Source organism: Astyanax mexicanus, chromosome 8, assembly GCF_023375975.1.
Source record: "Astyanax mexicanus isolate ESR-SI-001 chromosome 8, AstMex3_surface, whole genome shotgun sequence".
Taxonomy (NCBI): Eukaryota; Metazoa; Chordata; class Actinopteri; order Characiformes; family Acestrorhamphidae; genus Astyanax; species Astyanax mexicanus.
In genome coordinates this window covers 49,559,723-49,581,572 of record NC_064415.1, presented here as the reverse complement: position 1 = coordinate 49,581,572, position 21,850 = coordinate 49,559,723, and the positions used below count along the sequence as shown (strand labels likewise).

The 21,850-nt window shown below is 36.3% G+C and overlaps 2 protein-coding genes across 4 annotated transcripts in view; one reads left to right on the top strand and one right to left on the bottom strand.

Annotated features, from left to right (window-relative positions):
• The window catches only part of LOC111190415 (zinc finger protein OZF-like), a 589,012-nt gene that overhangs the window by 179,503 nt on the left and 387,659 nt on the right, over nucleotides 1-21,850 (top strand). The gene's annotated exons all lie outside the window — the stretch shown is intronic.
• Nucleotides 1-21,850, bottom strand: part of LOC111190412 (zinc finger protein 345) — a 406,705-nt gene that overhangs the window by 170,457 nt on the left and 214,398 nt on the right. The window contains exons 1-2 of one of the 3 annotated variants that reach the window (XR_007440231.1): nucleotides 11,121-11,384; nucleotides 1,110-4,846 (exon numbers count right to left, since the gene is read on the bottom strand). The exons of 1 other annotated variant lie outside the window; for it this stretch is intronic. The gene's annotated coding sequence lies outside the window, so the exon portion shown is untranslated. Of the gene's footprint in view, nucleotides 1-1,109; nucleotides 4,847-11,120; nucleotides 11,385-21,850 lie in introns of those variants that run through there. One more of the 3 variants, XM_049482436.1, reaches the window with a different exon arrangement.

The following is a 21,850-nucleotide window of genomic DNA, read 5'->3' as shown; positions in this document are numbered from 1 at the left end:
TTTGAACAGTCTTTGTTTTCAGGTCAAGTGAGTTTTTTTTTTTACCTTTAACCCTTTCTCATAATTGGATTCACCTGTGTATGTAGGTCAAAGGTCAATGAGTTCACCAAACAAATGTTGTGTTCAAATAATTGGTGCTAAAGGAATTCAAATCAATAAAACTACAAGGGTGCCCAAATTTATGCAACTGCCCGATTTAGTTTACAGAATTATTGCACACTTTCTCTAAATCCTATAAACGTAATTTTATTAATCAAATATCACTGTTTCATCTGCTATAATATATATTTACCCGAAATTGCTGATCGGAACAACCAATGATTTATAAAGGAAAATCATGAAAATTACATAAAAAATGTAATAAATACATAAATAAATAAAAAATATATACAGCCATTAATGCCTAAATACAGTCATGTGATAAAGTTTGGGCTCCCCTATTAATCTTAATTATTTTTAGTTCTAAATATTTGGGTGTTTCAGTTTGATATATCTAATAACTGATGGACACAGTAATATTTCAGTATTGAAATGAGGTTTATTAACAGAAAATGTGCAATATGCATCAAACCAAAATTTGACCGGTGCAAAAGTATGGGCACCCTTATCATTTTACTGATTTGAATACTGCTAACTACTTTTTACTGACTTATTGAAGCACAAAATTGGTTTCGTAAGCTCATTGAGCTTTGAACTTCATAGCCAGGTGTATCCAATCATGAGAAAAGGTATTTAAGGTGGCCAATTGCAAGTTGTTCTCCTATTTGAATCTCCTCTGAAGAGTGGCATCATGGGCTCATCAAAACAAATACAAAAAGAGATTTAACCTGTCAGTTTCCACTGTGAGGAACAAAGTAAGAAAACGGAAGAGCACAGGGACAGTTCTTGTTAAGCCCAGAAGTGGCAGACCAAAAAATTTAAGAAAGGCAGAGAAGAAGAATGGTGAGAACAATCAAGGACAATCCACAGACCACCTCCAAAGAGCTGCAGCATCATCTTTCTGCAGATGGTGTCACTGTAATTGGTGTAGGGTACTTTACAACAGCATGACTTAGATAAAACACAGATGCGAGAAATCTCAGAACTTGAAAAGATGACCATTGAATCAATTTTTCTAATTTAAAATATTGTAAAAGAAAGTTTATTGGAAAATTTGTTTCTGCATTACAGATATATAAAATGAACGTAAATAAAAATAAACTTTAGAAAAGAGTATGTAGCAGCCCTTGGCATCAAATAAAACACAGAGTCTTTAAATCCAGTAGATGGACAAGTATGTCTCTATCTCAGATGAACACCGTAATCAGCACCGTGAAAACTATAAAATATAAAACAAAAACAAAAAAAAATACACTTTACACCTAAATGCAAGTTACATGACTAACAACAATGTAGAATCAGCACTCAAAAAGATACATTTACATCAGTCTAGCATACATTTGTGAAACAGAGTGTTTATACTTAGCATTGCAGAGTCTAGCTTAATTAGGGAAAATATAAGCTACAATATAACACAAATAAAACACTTTCGCTTATTTTACACTTTGACATAAAATCAACTGCAACATACCAAGGGTGCAATATTTGACAAGGCTTCTACCTTTGTTGGCTGTGCTTCTAATAACTAATAAAGCTACATGAGGGAGTTTAGCACAACCTCCAAACTTCTGTACAATCATCCAAATAATGCAGCAAAAGACAAAAAAATACTCAATGAAAGATTGAGTTCAGTAAAAAATGAGTTCAGCACACACAAGGAACCTTTTTAAGGTGAAAATACTCTCTTTACAGCAGCAGCAACTCCTCACAGCAGCAGCTCTTCACAGCAGCACCCTCAAACTAGCTCCCTCTCTTAAAGGGGCAGTACCAACTTAGGCAGTAAAGAAACTGAAAAGGGGGGGGGGATTGGATTGAGTCCATTATTATGTCTAGATCAATAGAATCCAGTTAACAGCTTGTTGTCTTGTTCTGATGACGTGATCCGCTCCAGCCTGTCTGAGCAACAAGTTTTCATCATGGTGTTGTTCAGCTCTGTGTCCTTCATAAACACAGCAACCAGTCCTTGTGTATCATGTTAGGATCCTCATGTCTCTGAGAAGTTAAACGGGGGAAAAAAAAGAGTGGATGGAAAGATCTTATGGCTTGTGTATAACTTTACGCCGTGTAGAACAGACATGCGCTGGCTATCTGAGGAGAGGTTTCAAGCACTTCACTCGGTTAGCTTGTTGTAGCCAAGTTCATATACACTGGTCCCAGAACAGCAGAGAAGCTTCTCAGACACTCAGGGTCACGTTCTCCTCACAGCTCTCACTGCTGATGAAAACACTCTGACCTCCCTGATTCCACAAAAAAATTACCTTTTTATTCAAACAGTCAAAGAGCATGAACCACTGGAACCATGTCCTGTGATCTGCAGAGACTAAAATAAACTTGTTTGGCTCAGATGGTGTCCAGTATGTGTGGCGGTGCCTTGGTGAGGAGTACTGCAATAACTGTGCCTTGTCTACAGTCGAGCATGCTGGTGGTAGTATCATGTTCTGGGGCTGCCAGAGTGCTGCCGTAACTAGAGAATGGTGTTCATTGACAAAAACACGAATTCCAACCTGTACTGTAACACTCTGAAGCAAAATGGGCCACACAGCAGTTTACCAACTTGATAACAGCCCAAAACATCCTTCCTGAGGAATCCAAGCTATATCGAAGTTTTAATTCTGTAGTGTTGTCACATGCAAAGATAGGATAAAATATCTGATGAAATGTTGGGGAAGTACTCACTTTAGTTGGAAACTGTGCATCTAATTATATTTAACATATTATTCGTAGACATGTACTTATTGCCATTGTTGTGATAATGTGGTACTTTTGCACTTTTGCTAAATGCTCATGCTAACTGCATGGTGTTGCTGTTGAGAGATTCTGTCAACAACAAATTGTACTTTTATTAAGTTTTCAACATTGTGAGTTTGTTAATTACAAATTGTGCTTTACATAGGTTCTACACTTACTTACACCCTACCCCCCTATACCTCTTTACACTTCATACTCTTTATCATTGCTGAAGATAGTTGATGGCCATCTGTCTCTGCAGATAGTCAACATTGCCTCCTTTGTTTAAAAGTCATTAATATTATAATTTGAAATCCCAATCAAGGTGACGACCATCTGATGACCATCAAGGCCCAATGAAGACACCCCCCACATACTCCTACCTAAACCCCTACCTTTCATCCCCCTGCTGTGTTCAAAGCAGTTTTTACTGTATGTAAAGTCCTACTGAAATGTCTCGGTCAGTAAGACAGTTGGTCAGACAGTAACAGACAGAAAGTCAGATGGACTAGTCAGGCGGACACAGAGGGAGCAACAACCAACTAAGCTGTGCCCGCGTATATTTTCTGTCTGCACGAGAATAAACTCAAGTCATCTCTGAAGCCGTCTCCTGATTCCTGAAGGCCGAATTTCTAACAACTTGGTGCCGTGACCCGGATGGCATATTTCTAACAAATTCTGACTACTGATTCCTGAAAGCCAAATTTCTAACACTGTGTATTGGTACTAAGCAATGACAAAAATAAAACTAACTACCTATCTATTTTATAAACCAGCTATTACATCAAACTTGGACAATGGAAAAACAACACCTTGCTAGTCAAGATGAACGGTTTAGGTCTTGCCTGGATGACCAGCTTTCTTCAATAACTTCTCCCAACAAACATCAGCTTCTGAGCTCTAAAATCCGTTACTGGTAAAAACTACCCAAACTAGATCTAAGATGGAAGTAGTAGGCAATATCATATCATAACAGGTGTAGAACAGTGATATGGTTTTACTCCAGGCAAACCAAGTCTCCCTGAAGCTGTGGGAGTCTCCCGTATTTCGATAGTGGTTCCCGGATGCCCGCAAGTCACATATAATGCCCCAAGAGTGCACTGCACACAAACGCGCACACAGGGGACAGACTTTTTTTTCTGTAATCGTGTGTGGTAAGGAGAGAGAGAAAACAGAGAGGAAATCAACTTTTGCAACTTGGGATGTCTGTTACTCCTGTGTGAATTTGACGATGTCGCTGGAAATTACACCGATGATTAAAACTCTTCCCACAGTCTGAACAGTGATACGGTTTCTCTCCTGTGTGAATGAGACGGTGTTGCTGGAAATTACCCCGATGATTAAAACTCTTCCCGCAGTCTGAGCAGTGATATGGTTTTACTCCTGTGTGAATGTACTGGTGTCGCTGGAAATTACCCCAATGATTAAAACTCTTTCCACAATCTGAGCAGTGATAAAGATTCTCTCCAGTGTGAAGGCGCTGATGTTTTTTGAAGTTACCCTGTATAGTAAAACTCCTCCCACAGTCTGAGCAGTGATACGGTTTCTCTCCAGTGTGAATGCGCTGGTGTATTTTGAGATAAATCTGTTGATTAAAACTCTTTCCACACTCTGAACAGTGAAACGGTTTCTCTCCTGTGTGAGTGAGCCGGTGTCTACTGAGATGAATCTGTTGATTAAATCTCTTTCCACAGTCTAAACAATGAAATGGTTTCTCTCCAGTGTGAATGCGCTGGTGTGTTGTGAGATCTCTCTGGCTATTAAAACTTTTGCCACAGTCTGAACAGATGTGAGTTTTCTTCTTGCCTCTATTTTTCCGCATTTGTTTGTGAGGTGTTGAAGCGGGCGTTTTCTGAACGTTAGAGATTTCTCTGGATGCCATGTTCTCCTCTTCATTCAGCAACTTAATATCTGTTTGAAATCTTCTGATGGTATTTGTGCAACTTCAAAAACTTCAAATCAGGTAGTTAAGTTGACAATGGGATCAGAAGATGACCTGGGAACAGGACAGCATTCAGTTCTAGAAAGTAACAGAAAAAATATAATTTAAAATAACAGAAAATCATTTAGCTACTATAATCATGAGTTACATCATTAACAAAAAAATGTAAGCAATCTGTTAGATAAATAAAAATGCACTGTAGTGCTGGGAGGTATGACCAAAAATGTAGATCAGATTTTTTCTTTTTTGTATTACTGAGCTTTGTATAGGTTTGTGGCTTATTCTTCTGTTAGGAGTATGTTGAATATTAAACCATAAGGTTTTAAATGAAGGCTTTGATTACTATAGGGTTTACAATGTCTCTTAAAATTACACAACATAGGAAGTAATCAGTATGCATTTGCAGAAAACATTTGCGGCTGTAACCATTTTTGTGCATACTTACATACCAAAAAAGATAACTAAAGCCATAGCCAAGCCAATACAGTTATGGTAAACATTAGTGAACAGATGCTCTAGAGTAATTGTGGACACTGGGTCGGGGCCCAGTTTCACACAAGCATCTAAGCATTAAGAACATCTGATGCTTGCTTAACCATCTAGAAATTATCTCTGTGCTAAGAAACCTTTGGGAAACCCCATAATATTAAGATTTGACTGCTTTGTGCCGACAGTTTCTGTTGGTCTTAGGCTGCAGCATTTTAATATAGATAAGGGTAAGTTATCTTTTCTTTGAAAAGTTATGGCATGCTTCTGATAATCGCAATCTTTGCTTGAGTTAGATCATTTGATATGTATCTGATATGTATCTGATATGTATCTGACACAGACAAACATGGCTGCAGCAAAGGAAGAAGCTCTTTCTTCAGTCTTGGTAATATATGCTGTAGACTGTGGTTCTAGTTCTACCTTATCATTTTGACCTTAATCTTTTGTTCAAAAGTTCTTAAACAATCGCAGTGTTTTTTGCGTTGGAACTCTCCCATGGAGACAATTTTCAATCAGTCTCTTTCTCATTATTAAATCACTAACAATGACCTTAACTGAAGCAAGTGAGACCTGCAGCTATTTATATGGTTTTTCTTGGTTCTTTTGTGACCTCCTGGATGAGTTGTCCATGCCCTTTTGGAATACTTTTGTTAGGCCAGCCACTCCTGGGAAGGTTCACCAGTGTTTTATGTTTTCTCCAATTTTGAATAACAGTTTTAACTGTGGTCTGCTGGAGTCCAAAAGCTTTAGAAATGACTTTGTAACATTTTCCAGACTGACATGATCAATGACGTTTTTAAATTTCTTGAGATCGCAGCACAATGTGTTGCTTTTTCTTAAGATCTTTTATCTGCTTCTTGTTATCAGACAGGTTCAATTTAAGTGATTAATTGATTCTAAAGGTCTGGCAATAATTAGGCCTGTTTGTGGATGGTGAAATATAACTCAGCTAACCAAAAAGTGTGATTATCACAGTTAATTTATGGGGGAGCAAACACTTTCACAAAGGGTTTTTCTTCATAATCGTCATTTAAAAAAGGCTTTTTGCATTTACTCAGATTATATTTGTCTGATATTAAAGTTTTATACTCTGAAAGTATTACAAAAATGCAAAAACAAAAGAAATCTGTAAGGGTGCAAATACTTTATAAACCTCAGAGTAAGGTTTAAATAGTGGAAAGGATGTTTCAACCCTAAGATACACAGCAGAGAAAATGGACCAACTATTCAATCTTTGAGATCTTTAGCTTTTTCTACAGGAGAAGATGTTTACATCACAGCATGACTGTTTGGGGCTGTACTCTTTAATTCTGTTAATATTACTGTCATTATTTTTCTGATCAATGCCAAACCAATGTCATCACTCCTGCTTTTCTGTTAGTAGAAGAGCAGAGCACCACAGAACAGACACGTTAATGCCTGTTCCCTGTTGTCTGCAGAAATTCTCCACCTTCAGTAGACATGGATATTTTATCATACAATGATCTCTTAAACAATTGCCTGCCGTTGTCTGTTTTATTGCTTAAGATAACAGACTCATGTGTGTAATTGGTAAACTGTGAGCATAGTGCCGACTAACTTCTCTTTTATGTAGTTGGGCCATTTCACCACATGGGTGCCATTTGTTTGTTGTAACTTCCAAATTAAACTAAAATTTTCTTAATCTTTTTCAACTTTGAATCTAATAACACATATATTTAACCACTTAAACAGTGTCCTGGTCAATCTCTGTCAGTGTAACGATTATTAATTACATTTTTGACCTTTTTAGGCTAAATGCAAAAATTTAAAAATTTATGTTAAAACCCATTATTTAATCTTTTTTGATGTAGTGCAGTGTACAAAAAAAATAGTTTTCTATTTTTCCAATTTTAGTTTTTTTTCCTCTCTGCCCCTTACAATCAGTATTTCAATCAAATATTATCTTTTTCTTATTTTCAAATTTTAGAATTTTGCAAGTTGGATTATAACATCAGATATGTGTTACTAAATACAAAAATGGACAAATCTGAAAATCGAGAGAAGATTCAACTTTTCATTTTTCACAAAATTCTGTTTGTGAAAGGTCAAAACAAAAAAATGTATATGTGAAAAAATTGGATCTTAACTATACTGAATGAAAAAAAAAACTAAGTTTTATACCCAATTTTCTTTTTTAGAATTTAGCCCGATATGGTCAGAAAATTTAACTGATAAATGTTACACTGACCAATCTCATATAGCTTTACTTATTTTTTACAAGGTTTCTAAGCCTAAAATGTTACCAAAACCCATGTGATATTTAAAAAGCTTGTTTAAGAGCGGCTACACTAATTCCTTTCTCTCAAAAAGCGTTTATTTTAAATAAATAGTTGATAGCTTGTTCAAATAATCACTATATATGCATGCACATTGTGTTTGTTGTATGTTATTAGTAACAGGACTTCAAGAAACAAAAACTGGGTTTTTAGCACAGAATTAGCAAAACCGTGAAAAAGGCTAAATTACTGATATGATAACAACATGAGGACAATGAGCACCTTTTAGTGATTTTCCCAAAATGTTTATTTTAAAATAGACAAATAAGATATAAGAATTAATTTAGGTAACAGGACAGAGCGTTGAGATTGACCTTCTCAGTCAAAGTTACAATAAGATCAAATATACAAATAAACTAATGAGGAAACTTAATTTTGATCATCCCATGGTTTTCAGAAGAGCCAACTGATGTCACTTCCTGTTGTAGATGCGACTTGTGATAACCTAAGTGATTAAGGACTAAGTGATAACCTAGGGTCAAAACTAAAATGTGCATTTTCACTTAAATATTTTTAAAGCTTAGATGGGATTTGGAGTCAAACAACAATGTAAGAAAATAAAAATACATCTAGAGAGTAGGGAAAGTAAACAAATGCTATTTTATAAGGCTGAAGTTGGTCCTTTTTCACCAATATCTTTTTCAGATTTACGTTCCACCTTAGACGCTTGCTGCAGTTACATGCGATCGCCTATAGATGGCGGGATTTAATAGTAAAAAGCCACATTTACGCACAGAAAGACGCTCCAAGTTTAATTTAGACTTGAATAGAGTAGATAAAATATAATTAAAGAGAACATTAGATAAAATAATATAATAAATATATATATATAGACTTAAAACACAATAAGGCTGTTCAAATCCTGGGAAAAAAAAAAAAAAAAAACAACACTGTGGACATTTTCCAAAATGACCCCATCAGCATGTAATACATATATGTCTATGTGTATGTTTATAGCCATGTAATATAGAATAATTATCAAATGCCACTTTGGGTCTAATTCTCAGAGCATTATCTCCTCATTCTCCCACCATCTCAAAAAAATTACTATTACACATAAGAAACAATATCAGACTACTAAAATCCTGAAGATTAAGAAATATTACTGTAGATTATTTTTAATAATAACCGTGAGATAATAGGATTCAATGTAATGGGAAAAAAACAGAAGAAATGCACAGTAATATTTGTTGATGTTCGGAACTCTAACTGTAATCTATTGTTTGACAGTCAGTTCTTTGAGATGGCTTAAGACTGAGTAGATAATACCCTGGGAATTATACCCAAATTGCGACTTGACCATACATTCTATTATGTTACAGACTGTGTTTACAGGGTCATTATAAAAAAAAAAAAAAAAAAAACACAGTAATAAAGATTTTAACAGTATTGTAAGACTAAGTATTTAATGGGGTACCCTAATTGTCTTTGCACACCTCTGCTTCTCACCATTGTACCATTGATCAATTGTTAATCAAATTCTGAAGCCTGGCCAAGGGGCAGTTGACAAGGTGAAAAAACCCTTAAAATCTGAATATGAATTGCACCTTGCTTATATGAAATGTGGATGTGTTTGTGTTGTGACAATGGTCATGATGGTCAAAGATGTTCAAATGTAAATAGTGCCAAATTCCAATTACCATGTAATTATGAAGCATATTGTTCTGGTTGGATAATTAAAAAAAAAGCACAAAGACATAGTCTCCAGGTTTTGTCTGGAGGTATAGGACCTCCCAAAGTTGGTCTGTAACCAAGAGACCTCCCTTGTTCTGCATGTAACCACTATTTTAAATATATTATGCAATATTCTATTTTAAATATACTATGCAATATTCCTCACTGTTGTCTTGTTTGACTAAGTCTTTTAGATTACTTTAGAAATATTGTTTCATATGTCAATTTAAGTCACAATAAACTAAATTTGTAGTGATTGCTTTGTTGAGTCTAAGAGGTCTGTGGTCTAAGTTTCTTTTATTTTATTAGACTTCCATACTTATACGAGTTCCACTGGGTGCTATGTCACACACTTAGTCTCTGAAGGAGCCAAAAAGTTTGAGTGTTATGTTTTGTAACCGTTCGTTCTGATTTTTTTTCCCAATATCTCTTATCACTGAACTAATTAAACCAGAAATGGTTATGTTTTAGATATAAATCTAATTCTTAGTAAGTGTGCTACGTATAATTGGTAACTTTTTTTTACCTAATTGGTATTTATAAATTGGAGTCAGATTAGTTTAAATTAGTATCTCCCCTAAGTCTCATCTGAAGTACTGAAAGAACGAATACGCAGTAGGAAAACAAGGCACAGGCCTGTTGTCTGCCTCCTCTACAGTATGGTATATTGTTTCCTAAGTCTGAAAGTCAGTTTATTGAGATAGCTTAAGCCTAATGAAAAAAAATGCCCTGGAATTAGGCCCACAGTGCAAATTGACTATTTCTTATATTATAACACACTGTGTTTACAGGGTCATTAAAATTGCACAGTAATATTTGTTCTTCATTAGGATTTTAACAGCATGATATATTGTTCAGGTCTGACAGTCATTTTTTTAAAACAGTTTAAGACCGATGAAAGAATGGTCTGGGATTTAGGCCCATAGTGCAATTTGACAATACACTCTATTATGTTACATGCTATGTTGACAGGGTCAGTGTAAAAAAAAATCAGACATTAATGTGTGTTGTTCTTGAGGATTTTAACAGTATGATATTTTGTATCTTAATTCTGATAGTTTTTTTGAGATGACTTAAAATTTATAATAGCCTGAGAATTGTAGCCAAAGCGCATTTTGACCAATTTGTTCCATTTCAGGATTTTAACAGTCTGATATATTAAGTCTATATTAAATAATAATAATAATAATAATAATAATAATAATAATAATAATAATAATAATTTTTATTGTATGTTCTCTTATATTATTTTAACTAGTCTACTCAAGTCTAAATTTAACTTTGTTTTTCTATTCTTATGCAGAGCGTTCACACAGCATTGTGCGTAAATGTGTTTTTTCAGTTGCCGCATGTAACTGCAGAAAGCATTTAAGGTGGAACGGAAATCCGAAACTTCAGCTTTGTTGCTATTTTTTCAGTGCTCTAAGTAGTTTTTATTAATGTTTATTAAATACATATATTACTTTTGCAACAAAGTCAATGTACAAGAGACTATTCTTAAAAATAAAATGTATTTTACAGTTCTTTTATGTGCACATTTGTGTGTAATGTCCTGGGGACAGAAATGGCACCGATTCGGCAGAAAATGTCTTTTACAGTCAGCATGAAGAAGTTTACAAACAATAACAGTACAATTTAACACTTTAACAAGAGAATTATTCCCCCAATAAATCACCACTCAGGGTTTGTAAGTAGCCCCTAAATCTCCTGTTCATCTTAAATAAAGCAGAATGAAAGTGTTGATCAGAGATAACTAGGAGAAGATGATCCTCCAGCTCCTGGATGAAGCTGCTTGTGTGTGATGTTAAATGCTGCTCCTTCTGAATGTGTTTCTGTGTGTCTAAGAGTAAATGTAGAGCAGTGTGAAGGTGAAGAGTGGAACATCTCCATACCTGCAGCAGGTGAGCTGATGGTGTTCCTCCAGCAGAGCAGTCTGAGTACAAAGGTGTGGAGCTGCTGATCAGAGCTGGATCTTCTGCTGCTCCACTTTACTGGAGACCGGGGGAAACTCTAACCACCCTTCCATATTCACCTACAGAGAATACAGTCTTCATTTTAAACCACAGCAAACATCTGTCCAAAGCGCTGAAACTATTAGAACATGTCCAATCAATACATCACAATGACTCTGTTACTTGATCTGATCCAATACAGACCCCCGGAGCTCCGCTGAGGAGCCAATCACATCACACAACTCTAGTCCCGCTGAGGAGCCAATCCGGCATCTAGCTGTCAAAATAAAAGTCCTGCAGCGCTGTATGGTTGTAAAGTACGGATGTAGGATAATCCATTAGATAATGATCTATTAGATGTTCGGTTTAAAGCCCTTAAAACACTTACACTTTTACAATTCATTTTTATTTCATTTATCTTGAGATATTAACCTTAAATTTAAGATCAGTAAATCACTTTAAACTTCAACACATTTTTGTGATTGGCCTTTAATAATGTTTTTTATTTCTGTTTCTTCTTCTATGATGATGATTGATGTCCAAAAGCAGACTGGTGTTATAATCTGAATGGTGAAAAAGCTGAAGATAAACAATCAGAAGAGAAACAGCGCCCCCTCCTGAAATATAAGTGTTTCTACATATTTCCTAAAACAGGTTTTAGTACAGTGTTTGGTGGGTTTCTGTCACTGTGGGCTGCAGAGCGCAGTAGTAGAGAGCAGAGTCTGATACTGCAGTAGAGGAGATGATCAGATCCACTTTATTATCAGCTTCATTCAATTCAGCATCCAGTCGCTCAAACTTAGGAGTTGCGTGTAGTATATTTTTGTTTTTGGACACCATGATTCTGAGTAAAAACTCTGGTCTGGATCCAGGATACTGCCGATACCAGTGCAGATAGTCCCCAGAACTATACTTGCAGGAGAGAGTAACTGTTTGATCAGCATGAACCTGCATTTTGTCCTTTAGAGGTTCTATTGACTGTGCAGAACCGTTCCCTGTAGAAGAAATCAATAAAACTTTATAAACTGTACTTTCATTAGCAGACAGTGTTATATGGAATTTAAACATAAAAACAGCAAAACTGAGAAACTGCAGATTTAAATGTAGAATATTTACCAAGTATGATGATAAACACAGTCAGAGAGCACAGGAACATCATGGTGACTCCAGTGTTCAGATAATGAGGAGAGATCTGGGAGCTACTTTTCAAGCATGTAAAGACTCCTCCTACATTAGTTATAAGAACAGAGGAATGAAGATCAGAGAAGTGTAGTTCTAGTAATAAAGATTCTCTGAAGAAGTGTAGCCACGGTCTCAGCTTGTTTCTCTGTGTAGCTAGCTTGCTAATCTATAGTGAGAAGTTTAAATACAGAGACATTGTCTGGTAACTTAGACTAGCATTATGCTGAAAACATATTATAAACTGGTGATGAGGATGGGATGGAGCCTCATGCTTGGAAAAGAGCAGCAGGAGCCGCTATTGACCGAGCAAAATATCTCAGAAAGAACTAGATCAAGACTGTGAACAATCTGTTTACCATTCTAATCCACTAAAAATCACCTGCTTATGAACTATTACAGCATCAATAATATAAACCTACAGACCCAAATAAATATCAAGCAAAAATCTGTAATAAAAAAAAACTGTGGCACCTTCAGTGAGCCTAGGGTTAGTGTTTGTGGAGTTCAGTTCAAGCTTGGAATTTAAATAGGATAATGATAGTTTGAAATGGGAACTGTATCAATAAGTATAATCACAAATATAAAATCCCAGGAGATAAAAAGGCAGGAACTCTACTGAAGTCTGATATGTAAAGTTTTAATACAGTGTTTGGTGGGTTTCTGTCACTGTGGGCCTCAGAGCACAGTAGTAGAGAGCAGAGTCTGATACTGCAGTAGAGGAGATGCTCAGATTCACACTGTTTTTCTTTTCATTTACTTTTGCAGAAACTCCATCAACTGGAGGATCAGCTTTAATCTCAGAGTTAGCTTCATCCACCAAGATCAGGAACTCAGGTCTGGATCTGGAATACTGACGGAACCACAGCAGATAATCAGTTGCAGCAGATCCATTGTATTTGCAGGACAGGGTAACAGAACCTCCCTGTAGGACATTAACAGTGGAAGAACTTGGTTCTATTCCCTCACCAGAAGTGGAACCTGCTGGAGAGATAGAGACGTACTAAAATCTGTCCTATATTAACTTACTGTACTCCACACTGAGATAATGAGAAATACATGTTCTGTTTCAGCTTTAACTGAATCTTACCTAAAATCAGAAAAGGAAGCCACCAGTGATGAAGACGAGTCATAACTGAACAGTGGTGCTGCAGCTCAGTGTTGCTCTAGTGTTTAAATGTTCATAATTCACTTCAGCTTCCCTCACTTCCCTTCTTACAGCAGCTCAGTGACACAAACCACACCATCTGTTACAGTTCTTCTACAGTTTTAGAGGAAATCTGCCCTCTACTGGACCATTACTGTAATTATGTCTCTGTATATGAAGAGAGAATTATATATTATCACCATGATTATAATCATCATCATTATGAACAATCCACTCCACACCAACCCCATTAAAGCTCACTCTGGATCCTGCACTTTACTGGTATCTGTAACTAAACAGTTTAATGACACTGATCACTCCAAACAGCTGATTATCTAGAAAAAACATAACTTGGAAAAACATATGTTGGTAGTCTAGCTCATTATCTAGTTCTTGAGCAGCGTATGGTGTTTTTCTGGATCATCAGCTGGTCTTGAGCTGAAATGTTTAGCAGGGAATCAGACAGTACTGAATGAAACACAGACATGCTGGTAGTGGTTGGATTTGCTCAATTGTGGCCTTAAACTAAAAGTCTATCCCATCAATAGTTACTGGATCCCCTTTGTTCCTGACTATGACTGATGTTACTTTGTTCCTGACTATGTTCCAAAGCAGACTGATGTTATAACCTGAATGGAGAGGAAGCAGAAGAGAAACAGCGCCCCCTCCTGAAATATAAGTGTTTCTACATATTTCCTTAAACAGGTTTTAGTACAGTGTTTGGTGGGTTTCTGTCACTGTGGGCTGCAGAGCGCAGTAGTAGAGAGCAGAGTCTGATACTGAAGTAGAGGAGATGATCAGATCCACTTTATTATCAGCTTCATTAACTTCAGCATCCAGTCGCTCAAACTTAGGAGTTGCGTGTAGTATATTTTTGTTTCTGGACACCATGATTCTGAGTAAAAACTCTGGTCTGGATCCAGAATACTGCCGATACCAGTGCAGATAGTCCCCAGAACTATACTTGCAGGAGAGAGTAACTGTTTGATCAGCATGAACCTGCATTTTGTCCTTTAGAGGTTCTATTGACTGTGCAGAACCGTTCCCTGTGGAAGAAATCAGTAAAACTTCATAAACTGTACTTTCATTAGCAGATAGTGTTATATGGAATTTAAACATAAAAACAGCAAAACTGAGAAACTGCAGATTTAAATGTAGAAGATTTACCAAGTATGATGATAAACACAGTCAGAGAGCACAGGAACATCATGGTGACTCCAGTGTTCAGATAATGAGGAGAGATCTGGGAGCTACTTTTCAAGCATGTAAAGACTCCTCCTACATTAGTTATAAGAACAGAGGAATGAAGATCAGAGAAGTGTAGTTCTAGTAATAAAGATTCTCTGAAGAAGTGCAGCCACGGTCTCAGCCTGTTACTCTGTGTAGATAGCTTGCTAATCTATAGTGAGAAGTTTATTACAGAGACACTGTCTGGTAACTTAGGCTAGCATTATGCTGAAAACATATTATAAACTGGTGATGAGGATGGGATGGAGCCTCATGCTTGGAAAAGAGCAGCAGGAGCCACTATTGACCGAGCAAGCTAACTCAGAAATAGTCCAAGTTATTTGTCTATTTTTATCTTTGACCTGTTGTGGCTATCAGAGCTAATCCAAGCTAGCCCAAACCATTTTAACTATTCAGACCCTGTTCTAATCAGATCATCAAATTAATTATCTAGGAAATAACCACAAAATCATCTGGAGACTTTAAATGAAAAAGACAACTGAAATGAGAAATGTATTAAAATAAAAAAGAGTAAAGAAGATATCTGTCTGATCATTGAGTGAAATCCAGTGGATATTCTGTGTAGAGGGTCAATTCCTTTTAAGTGGGGAAGAATCTGCATATGATAAAAGGACTTGACGTGCGCAATTTCTGTAAATCCTATAAACTTCATTTCACTTCTCAACTATCACTGTATTTGTCTGCTATATGATATATTTAACTGCAATTGCTGATCCGAACAACCAATAATACATAATTTAAAATAATGAAAATGATCAGGATTATACAAACCATTTCATACCATTGTAAACTTTACCTCATTGTTATAAAATAGGTTACAGCTTGAATCTGCTTACAAATATTCTCACGGATTTATGTTTTAGCTTATTTTAGATGCATCTAAAACACCAGTTTCAAGTTCTAAAAAGTGATCATAAACATTCTCAAATAAATTATGACTTGTATTCATTTTTTTTCTTTATTAATAAAACAGGGGAAGATAAAAACCCAGATGAACCACCAAAAAGGAGGCAATACAAGTAAGTTTCCATCAAATGCCATTTATAAAGAATCAGTAATGCAACAGGTTAACAGATCAAAATCACATTTATAATTTACATATGAGGAAATGAGCTGCAGAGTGTAATTTTTTTTCTCTTTATTGTTGTTTCAGTTTTTCTGTCCACCCAGAGTCTACACAGTCCTGCAAGAAATGTCCATTACAGTAGAGAGAAGGGATTCTGCAATTCTGGTGTATCCTTCAGTCTCTGCCTAAGTGATCAGGGTCAGCAGAGATTGCAAAACCCCAAAAGAATCTTATCAACTCACAAATCCACTGTATATTTCCTTTAATGTTATTTATAAATGTATGGCAGTCTGTCTGATCCATCTGCTCCCGTCACTTGTGATTTGTGGAAACGGATTTATGTTATGTATAAAAAATAATATGTAGTCATAATTCAGCTTTTATTTGTGTGCCATAGTTTATCAGACTGAAGCAGGTTGTGTTGCAGTTTCTACCTGCTTCCATCCAACTCTTTTTTCTTTTTTAGTTCCTGGCTCTGCAAAATCATCAATACAACAAGATTCATTTTGGCCAAAATATTTAGACAGACTCCAGATGAGGATGTGATGTGTTTTTTTCCTATGTTTTAGTCCTTGTTCAATCATTTATTTTTTCTAGACACATACACATACAGGCCAGTTGTAGGCTGAGTTATTTGTTTTATTAACTGATAAAACTCCCAACTTCAAGCTTCTGAACTCCGTATCTTCTTCTAAATGATTGTTGGCCTAAATGATTGCTGTGGCTACAAGCATACAAGTCGTCTTCTTTCTCTTGTAACAGATGGTCTTATCATGGCAGTTTCTGTCGATCCACCAGTGTTCAGTGGGAAATCCAAACAGTTGCCTTTAATTCTACAGCTTTTTATATGTAATCATACAATTTAGTTCAGTTATTCTATTCTCTGGTGCAGCAAGAGAGAAAAGAGGCAAAAAAGGAGTGTACCCAGTATAATGTATTGCTTTCTATCTGCTTTTTTTATTATTACCACCTGTAAAACCACATTCAGTCATTTCTGAGAGAGTGTAATAAGAGATAAGCAGTGTGGTTTGATATTACTTTGATCTGCTTGTGTTCAAAGTAAACAGAAGGTGTGTGAGTTTTTGTAAAGCTTCTCAGAGACTTTGTATCACTGTGTTCCTACTCTAAGAGCACAGTAGTAGAGAGCTGTATCTGCCAGTCTTACTGTAACAGTGAGATCAGTGGATGATCTGGATGTAGTCGACTCAAATCTACTGTCTGCTGTGTCTTCACGACTCCATGATCGAGCTCCTCTAAACAGTAAATACTGTAGAGCTCTGTTAGGATACTGTCTGTACCAGTATAGATACAGATATTCACTATCTGAGTCATAAGAGCATTTCAGTGTAACGGATTCTCCCTCTGTTCTAGACTCAGACAGAACATCTGGTTTAATCCAATCAGCAGCAAAAACACCTGAAAAAAAACACTTTAATTAAAAGAAAAGTATTAAATCAAACAATTCAAAATATTATTATTCATTTCTTAACAGTGAGTACCTGATATGGTAATGAGGATGATGAGGAGGATGTTCTTCATTGTGAATATGATCAGATGGAATCAGTAGTGTGTTTAAGCTCTCAGTGCTCTAATGCTGATCTGTGTGTTAGTGTGAATCTCTCTGAAGTGAGAGCAGTTATGAGAAACTACAACAGGAAACTCCTGCTCTGAGGAGCTGCTCCACTCTGCTCTCTGGCTTTGTAGAAGATCAGAGCGTTAATAAATCAACCACAAACACAGTTTTTGAAGTGTATAGTTTGATGTGCATACAGTATATAAACAATTGTATGTGAAAATATAGGCAACTTTGGCTATAAACTCTAATCTGCTCATTCATTTTTAATTGTTTATAACTTGCAGTATAATTTTTTTTTTTTTTTGTTTATAAAGTTTATGTGGATAGTAGTCTCAGTAAAAACCCTACACACTCCTACTAGGTCCATCTGGAACCTGAATTTATAAGAAAGGACCAATAGTGTAATCTACAATCCGCCGTTTCTTGTGTGACAAACAAATGTCCGTGTTTAAAGACTGAATGAACTAAGTATGGGAGCCCATTCCCACAACCAAAAAAAAAATATCCAACACATTTTTTTAGATTTTGAGATAGTAAGTCATTATTTTGAGATACTACCTCGATATGTTGTTAGTAAGTCATTATTTTGAGATACTATCTGTGGACTCCAACTTACTGCTGTTGTTCTACCGCATCTCTATAGAGAGCCTGCTGACATACTGCATAACAGTGTGGTATGGAAGCTACACCATGGCTGACAGGGCAAATATTTGTTCACACCACTGTATGGGCATTTAGCTGTGTTGTCATTATATGTTAGCACTTTATCACAACAAACAAAAAGCTTTATTTTTTAATAATGTTTTAATTATTAATGTTTTAAATAATTAAAACATTATTTATCTTTGATTCAGACATGACTGGATGATCAGAACAGTTGGTGACTGAAACACTGGGCAAAAAGTATATAGTGTGAACCAGGCATAAGAGTTAGTATTTGTCGTATAATCATTAATTAATAAAAGACACAAGAAAAAACATTGCTTTACATGGTATTACACACTTATTACGTATTCATGTGGTAATTATTATACGATTATTTGGTAAAGCTGTGTAGCATTAATTATTTTGTAAATATTTGGGCATGTTTAAAGTCACAATTAAATATTTAAGGCAACAATCAATACTGTATATTAACCCCCCCCCCCCCCCCCCCACTTACTAAATGGTTTCCTGAGTTTCCCCTTTTATTTTTTTTAAGAAATTTAACACAAAATTCAAATTACACAGGTTACATGGTGCATTTTCAGAATGCACACATTTTTTGTAAGTTTATTTGTCTTTGCATTTTTAAAACTGAAGGGTGAAAACTGCAAAGCAAAAAGTGCAAGCAACTCTGTAGACAACTGACTCTGAGTCAGGCTTGGAATCTAATACCTCTGATTCTTCTATGGAGAGAAAAAGTAAAAGGGAAGAAGAAGAGGGTAAGAAAAGAAAAGGCTAAGAAACACAACAAAAAGAGCAGAAAGTATTAAAATGGAACTATTGTCAGTGTTTATCAGTGTTTTTTTTGAATTGTTGAGGTTCCAGATCATAAAGAAATCACATTATTTTAACTTTTAACAGCACAGGTGCCAAACACTTACAATCTGTTTCCTGTGACATCTTACCAAGCAAAAATCTTCACCATTTACCCCCTTTTCTGAAATTGAAAATTTTATTAATTGCCATATTTACAATTTTAAATCACACCAGTAAGATGTAGTTTGAGCATACTTTGCTCCTGTTTTAGTAAAAGCCTCAACTTCAGGATTTCTGATTTCAAGTCAATAGGTAATTTCTTGTCTGTCAGCAGGTGGTGCAAAGGTGCTCTCCTACTTGGTTAGGGAATCACAATCACACCTTTGACATATAAACTTGATATACAGTGGTGTAAAATGGTGTTTGCCTCTTCGTGATTTCTTTTTTCATATTTGTCACTCTTAAATATTTCAGACTATCAAATAAATGTAAATATTACTGAAAGACAACATAAGTAAATACAAATGCAGTTTTTAAATAAAGGTTCTTAATATTAAGGGAGAAAAAAGTCCAAACCTTGTGTGAAAAGTGTTTGCCACAAAACCTTACCCTCATAACTGGTAACTGAGCCACCCTTAGCAGCAGCTACTGTAATCAAGTGTTTGCAGTAACTTGCTATGAGTCTTTCACATCTCTATGAAGGAATTTTGGTCTACTCATCTTAACAGAATTGTTGTAATTTCGCCACATTGGAGGGTTTTCCAGCCTAAACGACCTTTTTAAGGTTATGCCACAGCATCTCTATAGTATTTAGGTCAAGACTGTGACTAGGCCACTCCAAAGTCTTCATTTTTGGTTTTCTTCAGCCATTCAGATGCTGGTGTGTTTTATCATTGTCTTGCTGCAGAACCCAAGTGCATTTTAGCTTGAGGTCACAAACATATGGCTGGACATTTTCCCTCAGGAGTTTTTAGTAGACAGCGAAATTCATGGTTCTATTTATCACAGATAGTCTTTTAGGTCCTGAAGCAGCAAAACAGCCCCAGACCATCACACTACCACCATCAAATTTTACCGTAGGTACGATGCTCCTTTTGTGAAATGCAGTGTTACTTTTACATTAGATGTAATGGGACACACACCTTCCAAAAAAATCAACTTTTGGGGAAAAAAAACTGCATTTTGTATTTACTCGTGTTGTCTTTGATTAATATTAAAATTTGTTTGATGATCTGAAACCTTTAACCCTCTATGGGTTTTGTCAGTTATAAATGACAGAAGGAAAAATAACACTTTAAAAAAGTTCATAGACCTGCAACCAATCATATTTTGTTTAAATCTATCACATGACTTTTACTTTAGCCAATAAAGTTGAAGAGTTTCATCATGTGACCAAATTTTTAGTACCCAGGGGGAAGTAAGTGAGACAGTGCCATGCTTTGGGCCACATAGTAGATAGATGCAATGGTAAGTTCATTTTGAGGTAAATAATGTAATTAGGTCCCTTCCAAAAAATTGTGCTTTTAGCTCAATATGTTTACTAAACTATTTACTCATTTTAACAGTAGTTTAATCAAATTAATTGCTCTTTTCAACCAAAAAAACATATGTCATGTAGAACTAACAATGTACCATAAGGGGATAAAAAAATGTCCAACAATGTTGTACCATTTTAGCTTTTTAGAGTCAGATGCAATGAACAATATTATGTCTTTAGGATTCCAGTACTTTACCTATTCCTGAGAGTAGTGAAGACAGCGAGGGCAGCAGCTCAGATGATGAGATTATAATAAATGTGAAAACAGGACAGGGTGAGATATACAGTGATTCAAGTGAGCAGAGTGAGGCTGAAGATGAGGGTCAGGATGAAGGTCAGTCAGGGTCAGCAAGTCGTAGGTTGCTATGGAAGACTCCTGCACCAGTGTGGATAGGTCAACTTCCATCAGTGTCAGAGGTCCTCACTCCAACTGAATACTTCAGACAGATGTTCACCCCTGAGTGTCTTCGGCACATTGTTGAACAATCTAATCTGTACTCTGTGCAAAAGGATGTCAACTCACCGCTGAATTGCTCTGAGAAGGAGTTAGAGCAGTTTATTGGGGTTGCTTTTCATATGTCTATCTATGGGATCCCAGCAACATGAATGTGCTGGCAGGCTGGCACACGCATTGACAAGATTGCAGATGTAATGCCTATGAGAAGATGGGAGCAAATCAAAGCCAACATTCACTTCAATGACAACAGTCTGGACCTTAGCCCCACAAACCCATGCAGAGATCCACTCTTCAAGTTGAGGCCCTTGCTCAATTTTGCTCTTGACACCATGAACAACATTCCAATGGATGAACATCTCAGTGTAGATGAGCAAATAATTCCTTACAAAGGAAAGAGTCGCCTGAAATTGTACAACCCAAGCAAGCCCCATAAGTGGGGTTACAAGGTATATTTACTCTGTGACTCCAAGGGCATTGCATACAACTTTGAGTTCCATACAGGCAAGATCCAACCAGTGATTGGAATGCCAGACCTTGGTGCCAGCAGCAACATAGTCCTGAGAGTGGCATCCATTGTACCACAAGGGCAGAACTTCAAGCTATATAATGACAACTGGTTCACAAGCACAGGCCTTGAAATGGAAATGGCAAAGAAGAAGATATACTGTCTTGGCACAGTGAGGGCCAACAGACTGAAGGGGTGTTCACTGAAAAGTGACAAGGATCTGAAGACAATTGGTCGCGGCGCTTTTGATGAGAAAGTAGCCACTTTTGAGGGTGGGCAGCTCATTGCATGCAAGTGGCAGGACAACCGCACAGTGACAATGCTGAGCACATTTGCAGGGGCCTATCCAAGGTGAAGAGATGGGACAGGAAGCTGAGTAAGGTCACAGATGTACAATGTCCATCCTCTGTTGTGACCTACAATAAGAACATGGGAGGGGTGGACTTGATGGATTCATTGATTGCCCTGTACCGCACAAAGATAAGATCTCGAAA